The sequence below is a fragment of the Myiozetetes cayanensis genome, unplaced genomic scaffold, assembly GCF_022539395.1.
Source record: "Myiozetetes cayanensis isolate MyiCay16 unplaced genomic scaffold, myiCay2020 scf7, whole genome shotgun sequence".
In the NCBI taxonomy this organism is placed as follows: domain Eukaryota; kingdom Metazoa; phylum Chordata; class Aves; order Passeriformes; family Tyrannidae; genus Myiozetetes; species Myiozetetes cayanensis.
Window position 1 is genome coordinate 44,972,404 of NW_026087964.1, and position 24,975 is coordinate 44,997,378.

General features: G+C 40.7%; 1 protein-coding gene across 1 annotated transcript in view; it reads right to left on the bottom strand.

The window, feature by feature from the left end:
* RPL34 (ribosomal protein L34) overlaps positions 1-24,975 on the bottom strand; it is a 174,635-nt gene that overhangs the window by 4,588 nt on the left and 145,072 nt on the right. The window lies entirely within an intron of this gene.

The window sequence follows — 24,975 nt, forward strand, 5'->3', positions numbered from 1 at the left end:
GAAGGTCCGCCCGACTCAAAATACCATTTCCAAGCCACAGGCACCTAATAAAAAGCATAGGGGAAACAGGACACAGTTAGTTGATCTTTCTCTTAAAATACACCCTCCCTGCATTCAGCTGTCAGCATTGTACAAGTTTCCTGATTTGGGTCAAATTTTCTGGCTGCTGAGATTAGCTCAGTTGGCTAGAGCATGGTGCTAAGAACACCAGGGTTTGTGGGCTTGACCCCTGTAGGGGCCATTCACTTAAGAGTTGGACTTGGCGATCCTCGTGGGTCCCTTGCAACTCAGAATATTCTGTGAAATCTATTTAATAGCCTCTGGTAGATCCCTGAGAAAAGAAAAGATCTTCATACGGCATCAGCTACCATCGTTAGTGGCTTCAGCTTTGCTTTTGGAGAGTAGCGGGTGCTCAGAAAGCTTTGATGTGTCCTCCTGGTCTTATTTATGGGTTTGAAACTCACAGTTCATTGTACCGTAGCCTCCCTGTTTTCAATCTATAATTATTATTTTGGTTCATTATTGACTCTTTTTAAGTGCAAATTATGGACACCAGGATTTTTTTTTTCTTATTCATGAAAGAAGAGAAAATATGTATGAACTAGATTTTAGGGTATATTTAAAATAGGAGCACATTTCAGACGACAAGTAAATTTCAGAGCAATTAGAGTATTTAATATGAACTTTCTAGGCCCAGAACCCTGAGGGGAATAGGAAAGCCAATTAAATTAGATTAAATAATCATGCCTAAATATAAAAGTGTAACAGAATCCAATTGTTAAAGAACAACACTATTAAATCATGATAGAATAGTTTAGATGTTGTCAGTGCAACAGGTAACTATTCTATTATTGAACAACAGTATCGATATTTTTTTGAACTTACTCTACTTTGGCCTTTAAACTCAACTGGTGTAAATTTTAGAAGCTGTCAATTAAATCCCAGCAGTTCTCTTCTGTTGATGCACTGGCCTAGCTTTTCAAGCATTTTCAGTTTGTTTTGTAAGAGGAACAGGCCTATCAGGCAAATGGCTCTCCACAGCATCTAGAAATGTTAGCTTATTGACAACTGTTTTAGTGCTATCTCATGTGGGCATAAGATTTGAAGCAGAAGCTCACTAAGCCCATTTTGTACAGATTAGTCCTAGTCAAGTGATTCTCTCATGTTTTTTCCTACTCCTACCTCTTCACAGGACCAAATCGTCTCTTTTGGGAGCAATTATTTTCCACGTCCAACATGTCTCATTAACTCTTTATGCATTTTCTTCTTTCCTTGAATACAATAAAGGGCATGGGTTAGCAAATGCACAACACAACAGTGCGGAAAAGTAAGAGTGGCAGCCTATAAAATCTATTTTTCCCCTTCTAGGATGTCAGTGGAAGCTAAGGGCCTGTGGATGTGGACCTCTTTTCTTAAGAAAACTGGAGGTTGGTTTCCAGGGTCTACTTGCTTATTGGCAGTGCAAAACTGGAAACCTCCTTTCCACCAGATACGATTAGGAAGATAATCACCTCTGATGGCAGTTTGGTAATATACTGCGTTTTGTGCCAGCCAGCAAGCTGTCACCATATTCTGGTTTTTGCACCAGAAGAATGCTTTGTTCACAGGTTAAGACCAATTCTTGCTATGTTGACCATCCTTGCATTTTTTTCCATATGGTTCTCTCCTTTTCTCTCTTTTCTCTGCAAGCCAGAAGGTAGACCTCAGGAGGACTCCACTGCTCCATTAACTTCTCTTCATGGATCCTTCTAGGGCTTTTGTCCACCATAAGCTTCTCATTTAAAAAATGAGAGATGTTTTCACTCATATTTGCTTGCTATTGTACCAAGCTAGACTGGTAAATTGTAAGAGGCATGGGAACGAAAGCGAGTCTGTGTGCAAGCACATACTGGGTACTGCAGAGAGGGAAAAAAGTGATAGCTGGAGGATATGCTGTTCCTGTTAAGCTACAGCCACAATACCATTTCTGTGAGCAGCATGTATTTTAGAAAAGTCTCAGTGAAATCAGAATCCAGCCTCCTGGTGCTGCTTGGGTACAACCAGCAGGATTAGGTCTGCAGATGTGGAAAGGAAACAAGAAACCTTGGAAAAGTACTAGCAACTGCTGGAAAAGAGAAAAAGAAGAGGTCCTATGGTCCACTGTCTCTCCAGAGCTAATTTTTTTCTTAAAATTCCCATTCCTTGTGCTGGTTAACTATGTGGCATGTGTCATAATCTGATTATATTAATTTCTATCAACATAAACTTCCACAACACAGACCTGTGCAAATTACGTTATGAGAAACTGTAGTTCATTTCCATTTCAGTGGAGCTTGTTAAACAAGCAAAATTATTTTGTAGCAAAGGGAAAAACAATTTAGTGGAATGCACTCCTAGCATAGGAAGTACATAATATCGTATTTGGGTTGAAACTTTTTCTGTCAGAAATGTCATAACCCTGTAAGAAAGAGAATTAAAATCCCGTTATTTTAATTTACATCTAGCCATGAGATAAGTAAAGTTATCATTGAAATTCTAATTAAATAGGATGATTGACTAAGGTAGGACATCAAAGAAGAGAAGTGAATATGATAAGTCAAAGTCTTATTAATTAGTCCGCGTGGAAGAAATTCCAGGGACGTCAAGCTGAGGCTGCTGCAAGGAGAAAAAAAGCAGACAAGAAAATGTGTGTTTCTTTGAAGTTAGGAACTGAGATAGTGATGGAGGTAATTGTGTCTGACTGGATCCAGTAATGAAGAGCCGTAAATCAGACCCAGGAATCGGAGGAAAGATTCTAGTAACGAATGTGGCTGCCCCCCTGCTGCGAAGAAACAGAATGCAGAACTGACTAATTGACCCAGTCTATCTCCCAGTAGCTCTCTGTTATTATTTATTAATTTTTAATTTCTGAATTATTTACGTTCTGGGAAATTATTTTTGACAGCCTGTTAGGCGTGCCAAAGTTAATGGAGGATGAAAGGACTGGTACTAGAATTAGCAGGGATGTAGTCACAGGCTACTGAATTTAATGATTTTGGAAGGGAAAATTGATTTCACACAGCGTGTCACTTTATACTACTTTAGGGATACACCAGCTATTTGATTAATTGAGGAATAACCAACTCAAAGTATATTTGAAGTGTAAATGAATCACAGTGCTCAGCTGTTTATTTTTCCTCTTTTCTGATGAGAACACTGAGTTTGCTTAAAGTTGCTGATTAAAACCAATACAGGTAGGCCCCATACTCACACCTGCTTATTTTCTTCTGCCTTAAAAAAAAAAAAAAAATTAAAAAATTCACCATCTGGATGAGACATGCAGTCCTCCATCTCACTTGGGATAGAGTTCATCCTTCTTACACAACGCCTAATTAAACAGGCTTTGTGTGCACTCCCCCTTCCCCTGTGGAAATTGTTTGAGACGGAGCAGGGTACCAAGCCCGTGGGCAGCACATGCAGCTGAGACATGAATTCTGCATGGTGACAGCTCATGTTTGCTTTTCATCGGTCCCTGTAAGTGGGACATCAGCAGCAGGAAGGATCCCTGGCCTACAACGTCTCCTGTGTTGGTTCTCCTGGTGCAGCAGTGATAAATCAGTCCACCCACCTCCCATGCAGAGCAATGAAAAAATAAAGGGTCTCTGCACAGCTTTTCCAGGCTGTGAAAACTGTATTTTCTCCTCGGTCCCAAATGAAGCTAAATCCTGCCTGCTGCTCACGTCTAAGACTTCTGACTATCCAGGGCATGGAGGCAATCCTTTTCCAGCAATGTGTGTAATGCTGTAGGCATCTCACATCTCCAGGAAGACTTGTGCTAGAAACACCATTGGAGCTGTTTGGGATCACCACCTCACTGCTCCTTCCCCCAACAGCAGCCACCCAAGGCGAGGGGTATGGCTGCATTTCTTCTGGCTTACAGAGAGGATGTGCCCTGTGTCCAGGATCAAAGGGGCAAAGCACCCCCACTGACGTGGCTTCCTATGGCAGGCTTGGGTAAATCATTTAATTAAAGGCAGGGTAATCAGCATCGTGGGCACTTGTGGTGGTTACCATGGTTTTGTGTTCCTTAGTGTAATGTCTTCAGATGACTCAGTGTTACCTTCCAAACACCTTAACAATCTAGTTACCTAAGTACTAGTCCTAACTGGTTTAAGTCCAACTTTCCCAGTTTTAAAGTAAGAATAATTGATGATAGTATTTAATGAAATCTCAGGGACTCTGAAAAGAGAATTAGTGTACAATTCTTTATCTGCAGAAGTTTGGGGAGAGTAGTGAACACCAAATACTAGGAGTAGATTCTCCTTTCCACAGCAAATTATTCAAAACCATCTGCCATAGATTGACATAGATCCCATGAACAGATGAGAAAGGTATAGGCTAGACTCTATTTTGATTCCAATAAACCTCCTTTGAATTGACTGAGACCAAACTACTCAGTGAGAGGTTAAGTGTCAAAGGGATCTGGCATTTTGGACATTTTGCTGTTGCTCTGTTCTTTAAAAAAGGAAGGGCTATGTACCATAGAAAATGTTGACAATATCGGTGTGAGGGGAGAGATAAAGAATGAAGAAAGGTCAATCATGCATTAGTGTACCTTTAAAAAAATTATATTTGTGTTCATTGATTTAAAGATACATTAACAGTACAGGAAGGTTTTGCTGCTTAAGTTCTCTACGGGGTTTATAATTCATATAAACATCTCCCTAGGGTTTTTTTCTGAGCACTTCAGGAGCACTAGGAACATTTCTTTGTGATGTTTTGCTGAGGCAAAAATGCAAGAGTAGCCATTTTTTTTTTCAGTTACATTTTGGATTATACCAGTGGCAATTAGCTATGCAAGGAGGATCAGTTACACCAGGGTGTTAAAGGAAGTGTGTGACCTGTGGCCTCTTTTCTGCTCCAGGGATTGGTACTTCATCAATTTTTTCAGCAACTGCTGGACTGGCTCCTAAATCAAAAGCCTGAAGCAAAGACTGTTTTTTCTGGGTCTCCCAAATCTGTAAGAGATCTTTGTTGGTTTTTTTTGATTGTTATTAAAACTTTCTTAGGAAGAAACACTGTACAAAAGGTTGATAAAACTACTTGAAAAACAATTTTCAAGATTGCAATTTTTGTTTGTACTAAAATTGTATCACTGAAATTATACTCACTGCCATGAAATTTGGAAGAGTTGAATTCCCCAGCAGCAGAAATGAGTATCCCAAACTGCACAGAAAATGTTTTAGATATTTAGATGATGGCTTAAGGAACAGCAAAACACGTATTCAAATGTTACAGAACAACTGGGCAATTTATGCTACTTGAAGATCTGTTTTACAGTTTTAAAATAGTCAAAATAAAAAACAAATACCTTCTATAGTGCATGTAAAAATTAACCCTAAAATATTTACATTCAACAAATGCAACTTAGTGTTTGGATGATGATGATTTAGCATGCTCTGGTGTTCCACAGTGGAATGAATCCATCACAAAACTGGCTTCTCCCTATTTCAATATTAAAACAAAAGGGATATGCTTGCAGTGCAGCACCCTGGGAATTCAGCTCAGAAGTCCAATTAACAACAACTAATTCCCCATACTGCCTATTTACCCCTAAGAGTTGGCTAGATCTAATAAGTCATGCATTTTCATTTAAGCTTTTAATGCCCAGAGGATAACAAAAATCTATCCTGATCACTTTTTATTTTCATCATAAGACAGAAAAAAGCATCACTCCTTCCCCCTTCAGTTAAGTATATCCATATCTCAGTGCTAAGTCTGTGAATGAGCTGCCTCCTGTCTTTTCCCCATGTCTCCTTACCCTACTTCTCTGTAAAAGCCTTCATTCTTCAAGAAGACATGAAGGTAACAATCCCTTTGCATGTGCTTTCTGCATAGATAACAACATGTAAAATTATTCACTTTCAAACGATGATCTACTGTTCATTCACTGGACCAAGTCTGCTGCCCTTTAGACTGTCACACTGTATTGTATGCAGTGTACACTTCCCTTACACTGGTTTTCACTATACGAGCTATGAAGGTACTGCCCAGCTGTGAACATATTTTGAAAGCTAAAATTCTAAGACACTGTAAATGGTAATGACCATCCTGTAACATGGTAAGGATTAGGCAAATCCTTCCAGTAATTAGAATGTTCTTCTGCAACTTCATTTTGCTTACAGTATAAGTCAGATTGAACGAAATTCTCCAAAGGTAAAAGTCCATCACGTTACTACACACTTTAAATGCAAAAGGGAGAGAAGCAGAGAGAGAATGCGTATGTGCACATAAGGCTTTGGATATTCCTTGCTAGATACAATCGGAACTATACATTAATAATTAGGCTCACATTAAAATATCTATCGGTCCAGATACACTTTTATTGGTGTTCAACAGGAAACAATTCAGGCCTAGAGATACCTATATACAATGGAGCGTATGAAAACATAAAGCGTATCACACTGCTTGGTAGCAACACAAAACTGTGTTGAAAGAAATACCTGGATCAATGTTAGGCAGCCATTCCTGCTGAGCAGCAGGTTACTGTACAGCAAGCTGCCTACAAAATATTTCTGCAACACTGTACAGGCTCTGTGCATGGCAAAAACCCCAGAAGGTGTTATTTTTTCATGAAGCTGTGATGAACTTGGCTTATGCTTGGGATCAGGCTAGCTGCTCCTTACAGGGGATTCCAAGTTGCATATTTGCAGATTCAAGGCCAAATTTTCAGAGGGGCTCCTAGCCAGGTTTTCAAGTACTCGGCTGCCAAGCTTCAAGCCTGGCTTCTCACAGATCCAGGAATCGGGATGACTGAACGGGAACCAAGCTCCCAGGCTAACCTGCTGATTCCTCTCTCAGCAGATATGCCTGCGACAGAAGCTGAAACAACTGAATGCAGTATTTCTGACATAGTCAAATGTGAACTCTAGTACTTGTCCACACAGAGATGGCTGGAGCAAAAAGGGGCCTGCTCCAAACTTCTGAAGAAAAATGCTGGCTGTGTCTCACTCTTGAGCAGATTTTCTGATTGTTCTGCACCCTCTTCCCTGCCTGAAAGGCTGATCCCGAAAGAGGGCTCTGTGGAGAGCAACAACAAATACCCCCATTTGTGTAACACTCCATGGTCAAACTTCCTGCTCACTGGGAAACACAGGAGGACTAATGATTCTCTCCCTTCTAAAGGCTCTCGTGCTTTGAGAAGATTGAAGACAAGCATTAAATTTTGATTAAAGGAACACTGCCAACTTACATTAAGCTTAGAATTTAGGGTTTGTAATAGGCAGACATAGATGGATGGAAGCTTACATTTTGGGTGTAAATATTTCTTTGCAGCAGAGTGAAGACCTTATCTACTGACAACAGAATTAACTGTTGTTAACGTCAAAAATTGACTTGAATAGAGAAGTAAGAAGGTCCACTCTAGTTTTGCTGTTGAGGGAGAAAGAATGCAGATGGGGGGATACCAAATGGGAAGCTCATCAGTTAAATTTGGTGTGTGAAAAGTTTGTTTGTTTTTTTATTGTTTAATGTGGTTTTCGCAGTGATAAAAAGCCACACTAAAGTCCTATTTGAAAGAACTGACAAGGGAGCAGAGTGAAAGGAAAGGTTACAGGAGGCAAGCTGGCACGGGCACTAAATGCCTTTCCCCTGCTTTTACTGTATACTGAATACTTATAGATGGTGAAGCTATCTTGTGTTAAATTTATGGTCAAATGCAGCTGATGAGGGAGTAGCTAATTACTTGCAACAATCAGAGAGATTTCCTACAAGTCATTTTGCTTATGATGGGAGCCAAATCTGAAACAGGTTTTCCAAGGGAAGAGCCTAAAATATGGCAACTCACTGTAGCTTTAATGTACACTAGCCCAATAGAAAGAATATTACCCAGAAATGCTCATATCAGAGAAATGATGGGAATGTGAATCCAGATCTTCATCTGATAAAAACCAGCTCCCTGAACAGAGCTATGCTGATTTATAACAGCCAGAGATCTGACCCCACATCCCAACAAGAATTAGCTGCATCTACAGGAATCTTCTGCAGTAAAGATGTATCTCAATTTGGTCTTGTCTCAACCAAAATCTGAGCTTCTGCTGCAGATTTCTCTGCTGTCTTTGCAATATTCATTTGAACAAGCATTTCAAAGGAACAGGCCAAATAAATCAAAGTGAAAGGCAACACCAGCCCTGATTTTCTTTTTTTTTCTCTTCATAGAGTACAAAAAACCAAAGCAGACCTCGGATAACCAGCCTTGTGGCTTCAGATACATTTTGAGTGCAATGATAGTGCCCCCTCCCCAGGTCAGTGCAGCAGGTAAGAGGTGTTCCCCAAAGGCATAGCACTAAGTATATAGGATACATAACAGAAGGATGAAATAAGGCCACGCTACTGCATTGGAGATGATACAGTGCGGAAGAGTGCTGGAACACAAATTGAAAACTACTTGTTAAACAAGGTTAATTTGTTCTCCTCTCGGAGTATAAAATGGCTTCAAACACTTCTAAACTAGGTCATTTGACTGCTCAGGAAATACATGGTGCTAGGCAGCTGTCTTTAGCAACAAGTTTATTGGAGAGTTTGATTGCATCCCAAAAGCATGCTAGATATTTCTGACCATATCAAAGAAAACTCAACTATATTATCAAGGCACACTAATGAGGTGGTTTGTTTAATTGAAATACTTTAAGTTTCCATGTAGTACAGCATGAAAAAATCATTATTTTCATTAGATGAGCTACTCGTTAGCTGAAAATCTAAGTTACAAAATATCACAGTGTGAGATAATAAATACATTGTAAAATGCATTAAATCTAGGTTATTAAAAGGAATTTCTATTTAAAATATAGAGCCATGTAACCTGGGCATGCTTCCTTGTATTAAGAATGAGGTTTGGTCCATTGAAAAATATAGCCCAATCCAAAACACTTCACCACGCTCTCACTTAAATCACATCAGTCAAAGATCTGACCCATTACAGCCTGGATAAATTACTACATTGTTCTGTAGTATTGTTCTGGGGATTGTGTGTAGCAGATAGAAGTTCTGAGACTCATCTAAAGACTCACATATAGACCTTGAATTCATCACTGCTTCCATTAGATGCAATCATTAACAGCAAGTCAGGAAGCACTTTATAGCTTGCACTTTTAGGGGCAAATATCTACCTAAAAGTGTAAGACATGGAGAATTTATGTAAAAGCATGTGTCTTCATGGGATTTATCACGTGTTTATTGAGCAGGAATTTCAGTCCATGATAAGATTGGGCGAAAAAAGAAAAATGCCTGGAAGGGATCTGTGGAGCCCACCTAGTCCAGCCCCTCTGCTCAAAGCAGGCTCAGCTGGAGTGGTTTGCATGGAACTGTGCTGAGGGTTTGGAATACCTCTAGGGATGGTGACTCCACAACCCCTCTGAGCAACCTGTTCTGCTGATTGACCACCTTCATACTAAATACGTTTTATCTGAAGTATAAATTGAATTTCCTGTATTTCAGTACTTCTTGTATTTCTGGTTCTATGTTCTTTAGTTTCCTTTGCTCAGTATTTATACACATTGGTAAAATTCCCCTTAAGCCTTCTCTTCTTGAGGCTAAACAAGCTCAGGGTCCTAACCTGCACACTGAGAGTTTTTCCTGATCACTAGTATTTAAATATTGATGTGAGATGAGAAGGAAATTGTAATTTGGTTATCAATTCAGAGATGGGCTTCATATGAAGAAAAGACTAAAGTAAGACTCTGGTTCAACTGTTGTTTTTATGTAGTCTTACAAGGGGGCCAAGTTTTATCCTTTGCACACCCCATGCCACCCCCTACCCTTTCTATGTCTTAGACTAATGAGGGTATTTTGCCCTTAGTTCTCATAGCAATGGTTCCTATCTAGCTTATTTCTACAGATACACCAAGGGATCTTCTGTCTTATCTCACTTGTGCTATTTCTGTCTCTCCTCCCCTGCTGAGGGATTAGTACACCAGCACTGTAAAAGTATCCTTACAGCATTATTCTGTCACTAATCTAGTCGGCACAGGTCACCATGGTTGTGTAGAGAGAGCTGCAAGGTCTAGAAGCCACATCTTAATTCCCCAGGAGTCCTGGGCACAAATTCAGATCTCTGCCACACGTTGGCAGCCAGGGATGTTGACACATCTTCACAGCTATTGCTCTCCCTGTCAGCTAGAGTCAAGTCAGTGACACAGAATGGTGCCACCAAGAGCACATGGACATGGAGGAGATACAGCAGGAGTGCTGGAAGATTCCCTTAGCCAACAAGCCAGCCAGTAATTCAAGAGAGCATAAGGATTACAGATGGTACAATAATCTTGCAACTGGCCAAATTTGGAGGCTAAGCAATACTTATATGGAGATGAGAATACATTAAAGGCTGCCAATGTGACAGCAGAGAGGGCCAATATTTCGGCTTGCCCAAGAACGGGCACGCAGCCCTCACATAGCCACCTGCTGAGATCATTTGTGCCAAAAATGCAAGTAATCCTGGTAAGGCAGGTGCCTGAGGGGAACACGTCCTTAGTCAAAACAAAATAAAAAAAGAAAAAAAAATAAAAGGAAAAAACCCAAGCACAGGCCACCTTCATACACCTGGTAAGAGCCCTCTGCAGTCACCCAGCAGACTGTAAACTCTGGAGGCTGGAGCATAAGGGATGAGAGCTGTACCCCCTACTCCTACCTCTTCACTCAGTCATGTAAACGGACTTTTCTTTTTTACAAAGTTGCACATCTTTGAGTCATTTCTTGCTCCTCTCATTTTCTGTGGGTTTTGTTAAACACTTTTAGAAGCCTTTCCTTTTTTTTTTTTTTCCTACTGGGGCCAACAGGGATGTGGCTTGAAGATTAATTCAACTGTTAGCTCTCTTTAATAGGGCTTTTCTTATCCCATTTAAGTAGAATAAAGAAGCTTCATTTGTTAGCTCAAAAAAATAAAGACTTTAATTCTTGATCATTGCTCCCGAGAGAACCCAGTTGGAATTCTCTCATCATCACTGATCAAGTCTGAACTTTTTTTTGTTTGCTATTCAATTTCATTTGCTTTCATCATTTCAAAGCACAAACAGGCCTTCAGCCCTGCTGAAACATAAGATGGGGCTTTAACTACATCGCGTGAAGTCCCTGTAGCAATGGCAAACTGCTACATAGCATTTAGCTATGTACTCTCCCTTTCATAAAATCTGCATTTACACTGTATTAAAATTAACCTGCTGAATAGTTTAGTAATAATAATATGTAGTCCATTTGGCTCATCATATTATTTATTTGCTGTAGAGAGACTGTCAGTTAATTTCTCTGATTTCAGGCCAGAGAGATATTTTATCTCAGACCAGCATAAAAATCTTTCTGATTACCAAGCTGTAGTAGATCACCATTGGGATCAACTGCTAAAACAACAGCCATGGAATGTTTCTTATGTTATGGATAAACTTGTTCTGATGTTTTATAAATAGGTTGTTTTTTTTTCTTAAGAGATCCCAAGATGAGTTTGCAAGGAAGATCAGCATAGAGAGCAAGTCTGCAAAACAGTTTTCCAGTTAACATACAGTCCATCCACGTCCCTTCTCTGGTTGCTTGTGCCTACCCTTTCCTAACTGAGGACATACCAGAGTAGTTTCTGAGTAAAATCTTTCATAGATCTGTTCTGTGAGTGCTCCTTGAGGGTGAGTGTTGCTGAAGCTGTTAGCCTTTGTATATGGAGAAAGCTGCTGTGATAAACTGATCGAGTGTAAGACACTGTTGGACCACTCCCAATAAGACTAACGCAAAGCCTATCTACCAGTTATCATTTTTGTTCTTCAGGGTCCTTGTAATTTTCTGTATGGGCAAATGCCCAGTTTACAGAAAGAGTCTGGTTAGGGCAGAAATGCCTTGAACTACTCTGTCTGCTCAACCTCTGCTGCTTTTCAGCTTAGTTTTTGTGCTCAGGTTGCTCATCTGTGTTTCTAGATCTCTCCCAGGTGTTTCATGGCTTACACACCTGAAGGAAGTCATCAGCACCAGTTTTGGGGGCATTAAAGGTGTTTACCTGGCAGAAACAATACAAAATATGTGTTCTTTCAACCACAGCTGGCAGAGAGAAGGAAACTCTGCTGAAGACTCAAAGGCAGGAGCATACCCAGCAGATAGCCCTTTGCTAAAGAGAAAACGGGCACACTGCTCCTTCGAGGGGGTGGGGGCACATGGCTCCACCATCGACCTAGCTGGTACCACCCAAATGCCCCAGATTTTCAGTGCTCAAGGTCTGCAGCCAGTTTGTGGTTTCTCCTTGGAGGCCTGGACTGTGGGAAGAGAGCTCTCTGCACCTTGCCAATGCATGGGAACAGCTGCAATTTGAAACATATAAATACTTTTTTTACCCCAAGCAGTTTCCAATTAATGTGCAGATGGAAACCACATAGATGGTCTGTGGGAGAGAATCCTTGCTTGGCAAAAGATGGATTATTGCTTTTATGAAATGCCATAAGAGCTCTAGGAGCAGAGTGCTTTGTTTTTTAAGATCCCAGCTCCCCATTCAGACAGTTCACATTTATACTGAAGGACTAATGTTGCTGGAATGTAAGCCTGTCATTTCACGGATCTGGGACGCAGAAGATAGTCAAGAAAATACAACTAAAAGATTACACCATTTGTATGCAAGGCAGGGAAAAGTAAATTGTGCTGGGGGAAGCCTGTCACAGTTTAGTTGTCGTTTGCAGAAGAGAACTTAGAAGGATCAGTGGACATCTAGCAAAACAGTAGGGAAATGAGGAAAGCCCAGAGAAATGCACCTTCCCCCACTCTTATTTGGAATCACTATCCAGTAAAGATGGCACTTTCTTGAAAATTTTCAAATCCTCACAGATTTATCTAGATCACATAATTTTTCAGCGTTATACTCCACAATGAAGAAGATGTTACTGTGGGACACTTTCACTTCAAAAAATTTCAGGTCCTGCTGTTTACCAGTGTGAATTCCCTGCCATCCCTCATGTAGCTGAAAGTGCTACACACCTCTGAATATCAAAACTTTTGGTTTGAAAGGACAAAAAGAGACTGGAGGATCCTTACTTGTCCATCATGATTTTTGAGATAATTACCTGCACATAATTATTTTGAAAATTGTAAAGCATTTAGAGCTCTTCAGATGATAAAGTGGTAGCAAAATACAAGACATGATAACCTTTTCTATCTTCTTTGTATTACCATCGCTATAACTCATTTTGTTTCTCTACCTTTTTCCATAAATATTGCCAAAGAAGGAATGATATTGCCAAGGAATCACATTGCCAGAGAGTGTTTTTAAAGTCAAAAGCCAGATTTTCTTCTGAGTTCTTTTTCTGTTAGGTAAATACATTTTCATTCTAATTTCCAAGCATGACTAGTATGGCTAATTGCTCTTTCATCCACTGACGTTTTTTAGCTGATTAGGTCAGGGGGAAATTAAAGGGCCTTTGCCATAATGTATGTGGAACACATTGTATGTGGAATGTTCAAGGCAGCTTCCACCTGGCATCATCATGTCCCAGATGGATTATTTTAGGTTATGGCAACAGGTTGGTTAATTACTGGGTTATTAATGTAGTAGGTTCCCCATAAGCATATGCCGGGGATAGAATGATTAATCCATGGGGATTGAATGGTTAATTCATGGCAATTTTGCCTTCATGTATGGAATCTGCAAATAATCCATCAACAAACATGTCAAAAAAGCACACTGATAAGCTTTGTTTGGAACTGAACATATGGGCTTTAAAAAGTTATGCTTTTTCTTCTGTGAGGATAAAACTGTATGTTGAATTTCGTTGTGAATAACTGGTTTAAATTTTTTTCTGCAGACGGATCCATCCTCAATAGAGGGCAGTAGAGGATGAAAATGTAACTGTTGGTCTATTCACTTTGTTGTGTTCAGATCAATTCCCTAATATTCTTTTAACTGGCTTTAAAATGGACCCTTTTATCTTGAAAAAGAAGGAAGCAAGAGTGTTGGCCATCTGGGAGACACTCTGCCAACACCCAGATGTTTGCATCCTTCTGTGCAATTTACTTGATCAGTGCAACATCAAGTTGTGCTGGGTGGGTGGGAGAGTGAAAGCATGGGAAGAAGGGAACAGGGTTTTCCTTGAAGGGGAAAGTCACTAGTCCTGTGCCTTCACAAGGGAAAAATCCTGTCATTGCTTCATGTCTGCAGTCCATTAGCTCATAATAACCGTGGGAAAGAAGACTAAATTCTCTCAGTGAAAACATGTGAAAAGGTAGAAAAATTCCAATGCATGTGTCAGGATAATTATTCTGCCAGAAACAGTAGCAGACGTAGCTATGTAGAGGTTTTCCTTACAGCTGGTAAACTCTGCTGGCTTCAGCCCCAGCTGTGTAAGCCAAGTACCCCAGCTGTGTGCTGGGAGGAGATGGCACTGCCCCTGGCAAGCAGGTGGGAGCTTTGGCAGTAGCAGCCTTTGGCCTCGACAGAGTGACTGCTGTGCTCAGGGCAGGTAGAGAAAGCTGTTGAGATAGGGCTAGGAAAGGAAACCAAAGCCTGAGTGAAGAGGTAGGACATATAGGAGCTGGGGCACAGCCAAGATGAGAAAGGCCAAGATGGAGCAAAAGCAGAGCAGAGCTCTGAGCAGCCCTCTGAATGTACTGAAGTCTAGACTAAATATCATTATGCAGACTCTGCCTTTTGCTTGAATCCACAAGCACCTCTGTGGGGTGTCCTTGGCAGAAGTTAGGCTCTCTTGAGTACTAGGCTAGGCCTGTACATATGCTTGATTGATTTATGATGCATATCACAATACCGTAATTTCAGTTCCAAGGGTTAAAAATAGCACAATCCTTTTCACAACATTCACTGTGCAAAGGAATGGGGGAATGTAAACCCACTTGTAACATATAACATGAGTCTACCTTTTTCCATCTGCTAGTCATAGATATTTTTGTGATCACAGTGCCCTCTTCTCCATCTCCCAGCTTGTTCCCTCATCTTCATTCCTTGCCTTGCCAGGGCCATTCCCATCACTGCTGTCTCAGATCTGCTGCTTTTCTTAGTTCTGACACATGCAGCTGTAGTGCTGACAGCCACATTACCCTCTCTTTATTATCACTGTATTATGCCTAATCTATCCCTGACCATCCACCTTCTGCTAGATCTCCATCATTCACATTTAGCCATCATGAAAGACCCAGGTATTTTTAATCAGGTACACTAATTAAAGTTTGTTAGACATCAGGTAAGTTCTTACATATTGTAGCTTTCTGCCACTTCTTGTTTCAATGCAGAACAGCAGATAGCACCTGAGTTGGCCCACAGTGCTACCTCAGAAAACGCTGTGTATTCAGGTTTATCCTTCTCAGTATTTACTGAGAAGTGCAGCATGTCTACTCCAGCTGACAACAAAATGCAAGATCAGGACAGGAAGGAAGAGTCTGTTATGAATTTGCATGGGGGAGTTCAAAGAACTTGAGGTTTCGAGGGCAAGGTCTTTCTGGTCCAGAGCATGTTACAAAGAAGTCCCAAATATTGGATCAGAACTCAGTTTAGAGGTAGATTGTGAAAGGCCCCTGGAAGATAAATAAGGCTTCAAAAGGATGAGGAAGAAGATGCCCATACAGAAGATTTTCCAGTGAGATCTGACAGCAGCATGAAGTGGAGTAGAGAGCAAGTTCTAATCCTCCAAATCTCTCACAGCAGTAACCACAGCTGGGCACCTTTCCATAAAAGGCAAACAAACAAATTAGCAGAAAGGCAGAACCACCACTCAGTGAATAATTTTTGGACGGGTATCTGCTTGCATCAGCCAGAGTTCTGCTGGTGCTCCTTTTCCATAATATCATATGTACCAAGCTTAAATGGGCTGCACTTCAGAAAAAAAAAAAAAATCACAATCTTTCCCTAAATAGCTCACTTTTCTGTAAATGCCGATATGAAGATGGCTAGAAGGTTCACTAGGGAGAGAAGCAAGACACTGCTGTCTTCATACTCCCCAGTGGCTAAGCTCCTCTGCCTTATAGCTACCCTGTTGCAGCAGCTCTGTTCAAAGCTGAAAACCTCCCACTGGTGGTGCTGGTACACTTGGGTCCCAGTGGTGAGAGCTGCCTTCTGCAGATGCATGAGTGCAGCCAGCTCAATAGCACATTTTCCCGGGAGGAGGTATGACTGGTTGGGATAGTAAATAATTAGCTTTTCTGCCTTTGGCTATAGAAATGATTATGAATTTTTAAGCAATGAGAGTGATTGAAGCAATTTCTGTTTGCTTTCTTTTACTTGTGTTGCGAAGTTTAGCTTCAAGAAGGAAAATACCCCCAGAGGAGGTTGACAGACAGGTGGGAAAATACAAAGATGCTAAGAGATCAGAAGAAAGTCAGTGAGCATTAAAAGCTGGGGGAGAAGGTCCTGATAAAGGGGGGGTGGCTTTCATAACAAAGAAATTATCTTTCTTGTTAAGTCCTTCCTTTATCTGATAAAGGAAGTTGGCTCCTGGGAAGTTAGTTTCAAGCAGAAGTTGAACATGAAAGTTCATTTTTTGGCAGAAGTTACTTTCTCTTTATTTATTTTTGTAAATTTATCCTAGCTTTTTTTTTTTTTTTTTAATTAACAGGATGCTGAAAGATACTTGTGGAGAGAAGTTGTCTCTATTAAGACACATAGGATTTAATCTCAGAAGTATACTACCTCCCCCATGGCCTGCTCAAGGCTGCCTGGTTATGCCTCCTCTGCTGATGGCAGTTCTGCCTCCAGGACCCTTGTCTTCTCTGGCAGATTGGCAGTAAGGGGTCCCCTGATGCCATATTTTGCAGTGTTGGCTCTTGATCAACCTACTTGGCACAGCAATAAACCTGGAGGTACTTCACATTTTGCACACAATGCCTCATAGTTGTTAACTTTATGTCTTGCCTTGTCAACTGAAATCAATATTGGTAATAACAAATCCACTAGCAATTAATTATAAATAAATTATCATTCCCTGAAAAGTACTTCTAAGGTAAAAAGCACAGTAGGATGTTTTCCAAAGGTTCACTCTTTAGCTCCTCTATTGCATAAATGTAGTAGCCTTCCAAACAGTGGTTTTAAAACCCTTACTAAAACGTTCATTTTTTTTCAGCTATTCTCCATTTTGCCCTCGACCCACCAACTGACTGGGTCAGAAGGCACCTTTCCCCAGCTTGATTTTAATCTCACTATTATATAGGCACAGCAAACACCACACTCCTTCTGCTGTTGCAAACAGGGCTGAAAATCTGACCACGCAATGGTGTTTGGCATCCACTGATGAGCTCAATACCATCAGATCAATTGAATGCGCATTGGAAACTTCCTCAGGGCAGCAGTGATGGCCCAGAACAATATGCCTAAGGTGCGGTAGCTCCTAGAATGGGCAAATGTATTATCCCACCATGGCACCATGAGCCATCTTCCCTGCTGCAAAGACTGGATTAATTGTGATTACAGATGGGGGATTTCCTTCAAACCAGCAGGAGAAGCTGAATGAGGCTTCTCCAGGTCCTTCAAGAGGGAGACCAAAGCATATTTTCTGTCTCATGGAGAAAAGTTAAGAGGCTGAACAAAGAGGAAAGAACGGGAGCTTCTGCAAAACAGAATAGCTGTATGGCTTTAAAAATCTCTTCCAAAATTATCACATCAGTGTAAAGCTGACACCAAGATGACTCAATTTCTTACTGTTGAAGTGGCATCAGGTGATTGGAGTGACCAGTTGGAAAAAGCAACTACATGTTTACCCAGGCCAAATCTTTTCCCTTCAAAGTCCTTCTTCATAAATTTATAAAAATGTAAGTCTTGCAAAGAATCTTCTGCAATGACCTCGTCCCACACCTTCCTGTGAACCAAGATCAGGTTTAGCTCCCTCTGTAAGGTGTTGGTCTAACCTGCTCTCAAATCTGCCAATTAAATGGTTCAACATCCAGAGAAAACTTAGTTTCCAAAGTGTAGATTAATTTTTTTTTTTCTGCAAATGACACTGATTTATTTTTGTCCTTCTCACAGTGGCTATGGAGAACAAATGATAGCTGTCCTCTTTAAAGCAATTGTTTACGTATTAGAAAACTTATGCGTTTTCCCCCATAGTCTTTTTCCTCCAGACTAAACAAACTCAGTTTCTTTAACATTTCTCATCCCTCATGTTTTATAAAGCTTTTATCATTCCCCTTGCTTTCTTCTGGACAGTCTCCAATTCATCTACATCCTCAATTCTGCTGGGCCCTGCTTGGCCGTGGCTGACAATCTGTCACTAAGAAAAATGCCACACTTCTGACTAAGAGGTTAGAGATCTGTTTCCAGATTCAGCATTCTTCCATTGTAGATGTAAGCATTTTAGTTTCTGTTAGAACTTATATATATATATATATATATATATATATACACACATATATATATACACAACAAACAAAACAACACAAAAATCTCACATTCTTGAAGGTGATTTGTCAGTTTTGCACTTCAGTTACTACTGTCTTTATAAAACACATTTGTTCCATCACACTTTCTCCACCTAGCAGCATGGCTACTAAGGCAGTTCAGGGGCCTTGCAGTTAGCAACCCTTGTAGAAGAGCCTCTTACAAGGCTATGTAATCAAAGTCAGCATTCAAACAGAGACAGAATCAAAGAGCCTGGCATGGAAACAAACCTAGCAACCCTGAAGGCACGAGCAACCAACCCAAAGAGATTACATGCCAACTGAGGGAAATGGGAGTAACTTACGGCATCAACAGTGGAATAACAAACAAATTTAGGTGACTTCAAAAAGTGAGTAACTGGGCTACCAAACTATGTTTTGTAAGTATTTGGGATAAGGAGGAGGATGGGTGTTTTCCTCCTTAGTATCAGTCATGGCTACCAGAAAGCACTTACGTAGTTTTGAATGGTCCCACACTCACAGTAAAATCAGAAACACACTATTCTTTTCACTAAGCTTGAAAAAGGGATTGTGCACTCAAAAGCTCATCTGTTTTGTAGATCTGTATCAGCTACAAACCTCACCCCATCAATATCCTTAAGATGTTGTAACTAATATCATGACGCTTGCAACTTTTGCTGGTAGGTTGTTTACTCAAGAGGCACACTCAACTCAAAAGCAGTCTCATTTCCAAAGACTTCTTTTTCTTTTTTGTGCTGACTGAGGTTGCACAAAATTCTCAGCAAAATACAGAATACGCTCTTTCAGCTCTTTATTGAGGACACCTCCTTGACCTCATCTTCCAGACAAATTCATGGATCCTGCCACATAAATTCAGGGATCTATTCACTAAGCTAAGCAGCAGCTTTATCACACATACTTGACTCCTTCTGTGTTTCTAATAGCTTTAAGAAAGCACAAACTCCATGTTGTCTACATCATGGAGTTCTTTTAAATGATGGAACTGGAACCAACTCATTCTAAGAATGAAACCAGCAAAAAAGAATTTGGTACAGTTAATTTAGCAAGCTTTCAGCCTGATGCTTATTTAACCAATGTGGATGAAAGGAAAATTTCTCCACAACCCCTTCTAAACACCTCAACTAAGAAAATAAGCATGAGTGTAGTAAAGAGCATGTTGATATCCCAAGGGACCAGAGAAAGTGCAACAACAGAGCACCTTATACAGAAGGGGGAGTGTTAAGCATATTTAAACCAAACATTTCTTTCCCTTTCCTTTGGGATAAAACTATTTCCCATAGAAACTAAGGCTGTGCCCCTACATGTGTAGCCCAGGGAGAGATGCTTTGATGTGAAAGAGAATCCTGGTAAAGTACCGGATGCAGAAGCCAATGTGGAAATAGGAGGGACTTCCAGAAGCAGGAAAAAGCATTGTCCCAGAGGGGCTTCCATCACCCCCCCTCCAGGTCATCACTCAGACTGTCTGGCTAGTTTCCTTCTGACAGTCTCTTTGCCATAAGGAAAGTCTTGTCTCAGACACGGGGCAAAAGTTTATAACTTTTACCTTACTTTAGACAGCTACATGAATGTAAGATTTTATGGCATAATCTACATAAAAAAACTAAAGTGAAAATTTTACAAGTTATAAACCGAACTCTGCTTTTAAGTGTACCGCAGAAAACTTGGAGAAACCGTGAGACCTTTAGAAAAGCAGAAGTGCTGCGAATTTGATTTAGTGTAGAGAAAAGAGAGAGTGATTCAGTTATGTAAATTTTTAGGATCAACACAAAGGAATGAATATAAGAATTAGCATGAACGTCTTACAAGTGTGTACACTCATATGCTGTTGAAGCTATACGATATATATGAAGGGAACCTGCACATAATATGCAGATGATTTGCTTTAGGTTATTGGTAGAATAGTCTCAAGGCAGGTGGTGTGGGGGATATGCGTGTAAACACATGCCTGGTATTGCAGGACCGACAGCCCATGAGAAGCCTGTTCTGGAAAAAAAACAAAAATGGTGCTTTTCTCATCTTGTTCTTTAAAAGAGCTGAACATTATTCTTTTCTTTCTTTGCTCCTCACTGAAATCAGTGCTGGTCATGGCCCTAAACTCCAACAGTGAGCTTACATAGAGAGCACTGCTAGTGCTATTGCATGACATAAAAAGAGCAGAAGTGCTCCTGTGTGCTCATGAGCAGATTATGGTCACATGTGGAGTCTGTCCACAGTAGTAAAAGATAGCATGAACCATGATAACATGTTATGGTACAATAAGGCCCTTCCCACCTTCCAAGTTTTCACCATTATTAAGGTTCTTGTGGGTGCTGTTTCTTAAACAGCTGATAGGCAACTGATATATCATTTGATCAGAAGACCTTACATAGGCAAATGGCCCATACCTAAGCAAATGGCCCGAACACGGTAATGGAGGAGTTTTGTCCTGTAAGTATTTCAGCACGAGGCTCACAGATAATAAACTACAACATTGTTTCTTTTTCTGCTCTGGTTCACAATGACACATCCAGTGTGCATTCTCCAACAAAGAATACTTGTGTGCAATACTCCCACTAGAAAACTGTGAAGGTTTAACATTTGCATCCCAGAGTATAATACATCCAGAGTAAAATCTGGCACCTCGTTTTGCACCCAAAACAATGTTTTTATTTTAATTACATGACTGAATTTGTTGAACTATTTCTTCAGTGACTAGAGAGGAATTCATTTTGGTGATCTTTGAGGTTAACAAGTTAGGTGTATTTATCACTAAGTTAGCACTTGGTGCCTACCTCGCTAACTTAGCACTTGGTGCCTACCTCACATAAATTAAGTACACTTCCTATCTTCAACATCATCTTTTGTTGACTGTCTGCTAAATAGATTACTGCTTTACCTCATGTTCTTGAAGATAAATAGAACATTGGCATGTGGATCTCTAAGTACCAACATCTCTGCCTGAAGGTATTGGGAGCCGAAGGAGGACGCTGCTTCTGAAAACTGAACAGTGTCATAACTAAATCTTTAAGGTCATAGCTAAATCTGATCAGCAGTTCCCTGGATGTCCAATTGGCCACTCAAAATCCTTTGAACTAGGACCCAGGGCTGCAGGAAACTCCAAGCCCTCCTCTGCAAGGACTGGTTTCCCCTCTCTCTTTAATGGGAATAAGAGTATTTTGCTCTTGTATAGGGAGCCCTGAGGTGTATTTAATTAATGCTCATTATGAACTCTGAGAGGAGTTTAAGACATAAACATTATTATAGCTTCAAAGCCTATGGGGATCGCTCAGGTTTTACTCAGGTCTCTTACGCTGGCAGACCTCTGGAAAATCCAAGCAGATGGAACAAAGTATTCAGAATTTGGCACATACTGTATCTGTCTCTCACTCCTGAGTTGGACTTTGCTCTAATCTGTCCTACATTCTCTGAGTCTCGTCCATTCATTGACTCGAGCAGCCATTCAGAGGTGTTGCTCCACCAGTAATGGTTCTCTTTCAAACACTTGCTCACTATCAAACAGTCTGACCCTATTAATAATAACTTTAAAGGGAACACAGAAAGAGGAGTCAAGAAGTAGATTCAGCTTAACAAGATTTTTCTTTCACCCAAGTTTTATGCTCCTTTCTTTTATCTTTTTATCAAGGCAACTGTATTCTGAAAAGCCTGAGGGTACAATAAACAACAGAAGGTGATGCAATGGCTGCTCGTTATTGCTTGATGGGTGAATCATCCCACTAGCTGTTATCTGCATTATTGGAACAGATCACTTGAGGGCTGCATTGAACACGGGCCACAAAATGTAACACTGTACTAATGTCATGATGTGACACGTTGGTCTCTTTATTTCTAGATGAGTTTCCTTTCAATTGCACATAGATAAAATCATGAGAAAGGGAGCCCATGGGATATATTGAAAATTATACCTAGGCCTTATTTTTAACAAAGCACTGTTGGTACTGACTGGCCAAATCCTGCAACTCATGCTTGCACCAGTGAGCAGCTGTTTGTGAAAAAAATACCACTGATTCATCAGGGCATCTCAAGCAAATGACTGCTCCCTTTTCAGAATTAGTACTGAGGTTTTTCCTACCCCACCCTGCTGTTTTACACAAAATTTAATATCCTACTTAGTTTTTATGGTATACTAGGGTACTCTTTTTGTTGTTGTTGTGTTTTTGTTTGTTTGTTTTTTGTGGGTTTTTGTTTGTTTTGTTTTTGTTTTGTTTTTGTTTCAAACTGAGAATGCAATTAAGATTAAGATTAAGAGAATGCAATTAAGATCCTTAAAACTGACCTGCCTGGCAGAGGAGGCTGTTCTGTGGGTTTGTATCTGAAGTCCTCTAACTAAAACACACTTTTGATGTACAAATACTAACTTTCAGTGTTAACTATACAATTTAGCAGATGTGACATGCTTTTGCTTTAGGAATGTCATTGTACTGACCTTTTCTCTTACATCTGGACTCCATGAAAACACTTCAGGTCCTTCAGGAAACAGGCATAGAGGCAGCAAAGAAAATTTGTGACTTTAGGAAGTGCCTCTGCCCAACTGTTTGTAGTCAGCCTCTGCAAACCAGATCTTGTTTACTCCATGGTATTTTGTGGTATTTTTTTCCCTTTGTTTCTTGCAAGTCTTTGTGTGCCGTTTCCAAAACCAAAGCTTTCAGGGTTTGAACTAACAACTATAGTACCGTCAGATGTCCCCTGGGAGTGGGATGTGGTACTGCATGGCTATAATCAGACCACATAGTGCCTAGAGCAGAAAGAGAGGCTTACACTTCATGCTGAGCTATCTGTGCAGAATTAGAAATCAGGACAGCATGGACTGTAATAAAGTTTACTACAGCTTGTAGACAAAACCCACTGCATTGTTGAGTATTCACATAAGGACATCTTCCCCCTTTGCACCAGGGAACAGATACGTAACAGCAAAGGTGTCTAAAAGGCTTCATTACTCATGTCACCAATGAAAGCAATTAAGATGATGAATATGCAGTAGCCTGGCCAAAACCAACCATGTGTTGAGGGCCACAGTGCTGAGGCTGTAGCAACCTAAGGCAGTACAGTAGCCCATGGGTAAAAAGTATAGCTGTCCCAGCATGGTCAGATCTCCCCATGAAGCTGTCCAAACTAAGCTTGCAGCTGCAGAAAAGCCGAGGACGGTGTTGGGACTGGTTCCTTGAAGCTCTGCTGGCCACCCTTTCCCTACCTGTGAATAACCCATCCCTAAAGTCACAGAATCATAGAATCATTTAGGTTAGAAGAGACCTTTAAGATAATCAAGTTTAACTGTTAACCCAGCACTGCCAAGTCTACCACTAAACCATGACCCCAACTGCCACATCTATATGTCTTTTAAATCCCTCCAGGAGTGGTGACTCCACCACTTCCTTGGGCAGCCTGTTGCAAAGCTTCCTTACTCTAGCTACAAGAAATATACAAGTTATCATCAATATCAGTGATTCCCCTGTTTCTGTTACTAAACACAGCAATGTATTTCCATAGTTGCTTAGATTTTGCTGTGCAAGGCATTGTCCACCAGCTCCTCAGCCTCCTTATTGCACCCCTTATTGCACCAGTAAGAGCTCAGAACCACGGCCAACAGGGACCAATAGATATTTCATTTGGTGCCAAGGGCAATTTTAGGCTCCCTTGCAGTTCCCCTTTACCAGATTAAATCAAACAAATCTCCCACACCAAACACAAAGGGGTGGGGCTGAACTCACACCTCAAACCTTTCAGGATAAATTCACCACTTCAGAAATCACACTTTATCAAGCTGAATGCACCACAAGAGACAAACTCTCCCTGAGCACTTACTAACACGCTCCTCTGACATCCTCACCCAGCCCGAGGCAGGGCTGGGGGTTCAGGCAGGGCCCTGACCCATCCCCAAAGAGCCCTGGTCACACCACACCATGCATCCAGCCAGGCCCTATGGCCCCCTCAAGCAAAGAAGCAGAAACAAGGCCAGAGTTAAGCTCAGCCACGATACAGTGATCATCTTCACCTGGATAGTACACCATAGACTGTATTTGGAGGCCAGAATCTGGTTGTGCTTGTACACCTGCTGCCTGAGCTCCTTTCAGCTGCATGTTCTGAAGACTGATCCACCTCTTACATTTTTATTTGACGTTCAGTGGAGAAAGAAACTTCTCAGAGATAAGCCCTTTCTTCCTTTTACCATTAACATTTCTTACTCTCTTCTGCTTTAAAAGATTTACAATGATGGCAATTAATGCTCATCCATTAGAAGCAAGTGATGACACTTAATTTTTACAAAAGAGACCAGAAAGAGACATCATTGTGATTTCTATTTAGCTACGCTTTCTTTATAAAGGAGTGTTTCCAAGATGAAAGAAGTAACTGCTATTATAAGGTATTCTCCATTTTGAATCCAGAAAATACAGGAAGCCGAGCAGTCTCTTTGTTCATCCAGCTACTGCTGCTGATGGAGACAAAGCATCTACATAGTCTTATGTTGATTTTGCTTTTCTTAGACAAAAGCTTTTCTAATGGGTGGGGTCAGTCAACATGGACAGAGGAAGAGGGATTTGCAGTTAGAGCTGAACTGCCTTCTCTGTGCCCTTGGTCAGCTTTCATCTATTTCATTTCTGTATACATAAGCCATGGCAAAATCAGTCCAGAGAGAGGGGGAAGGAAATC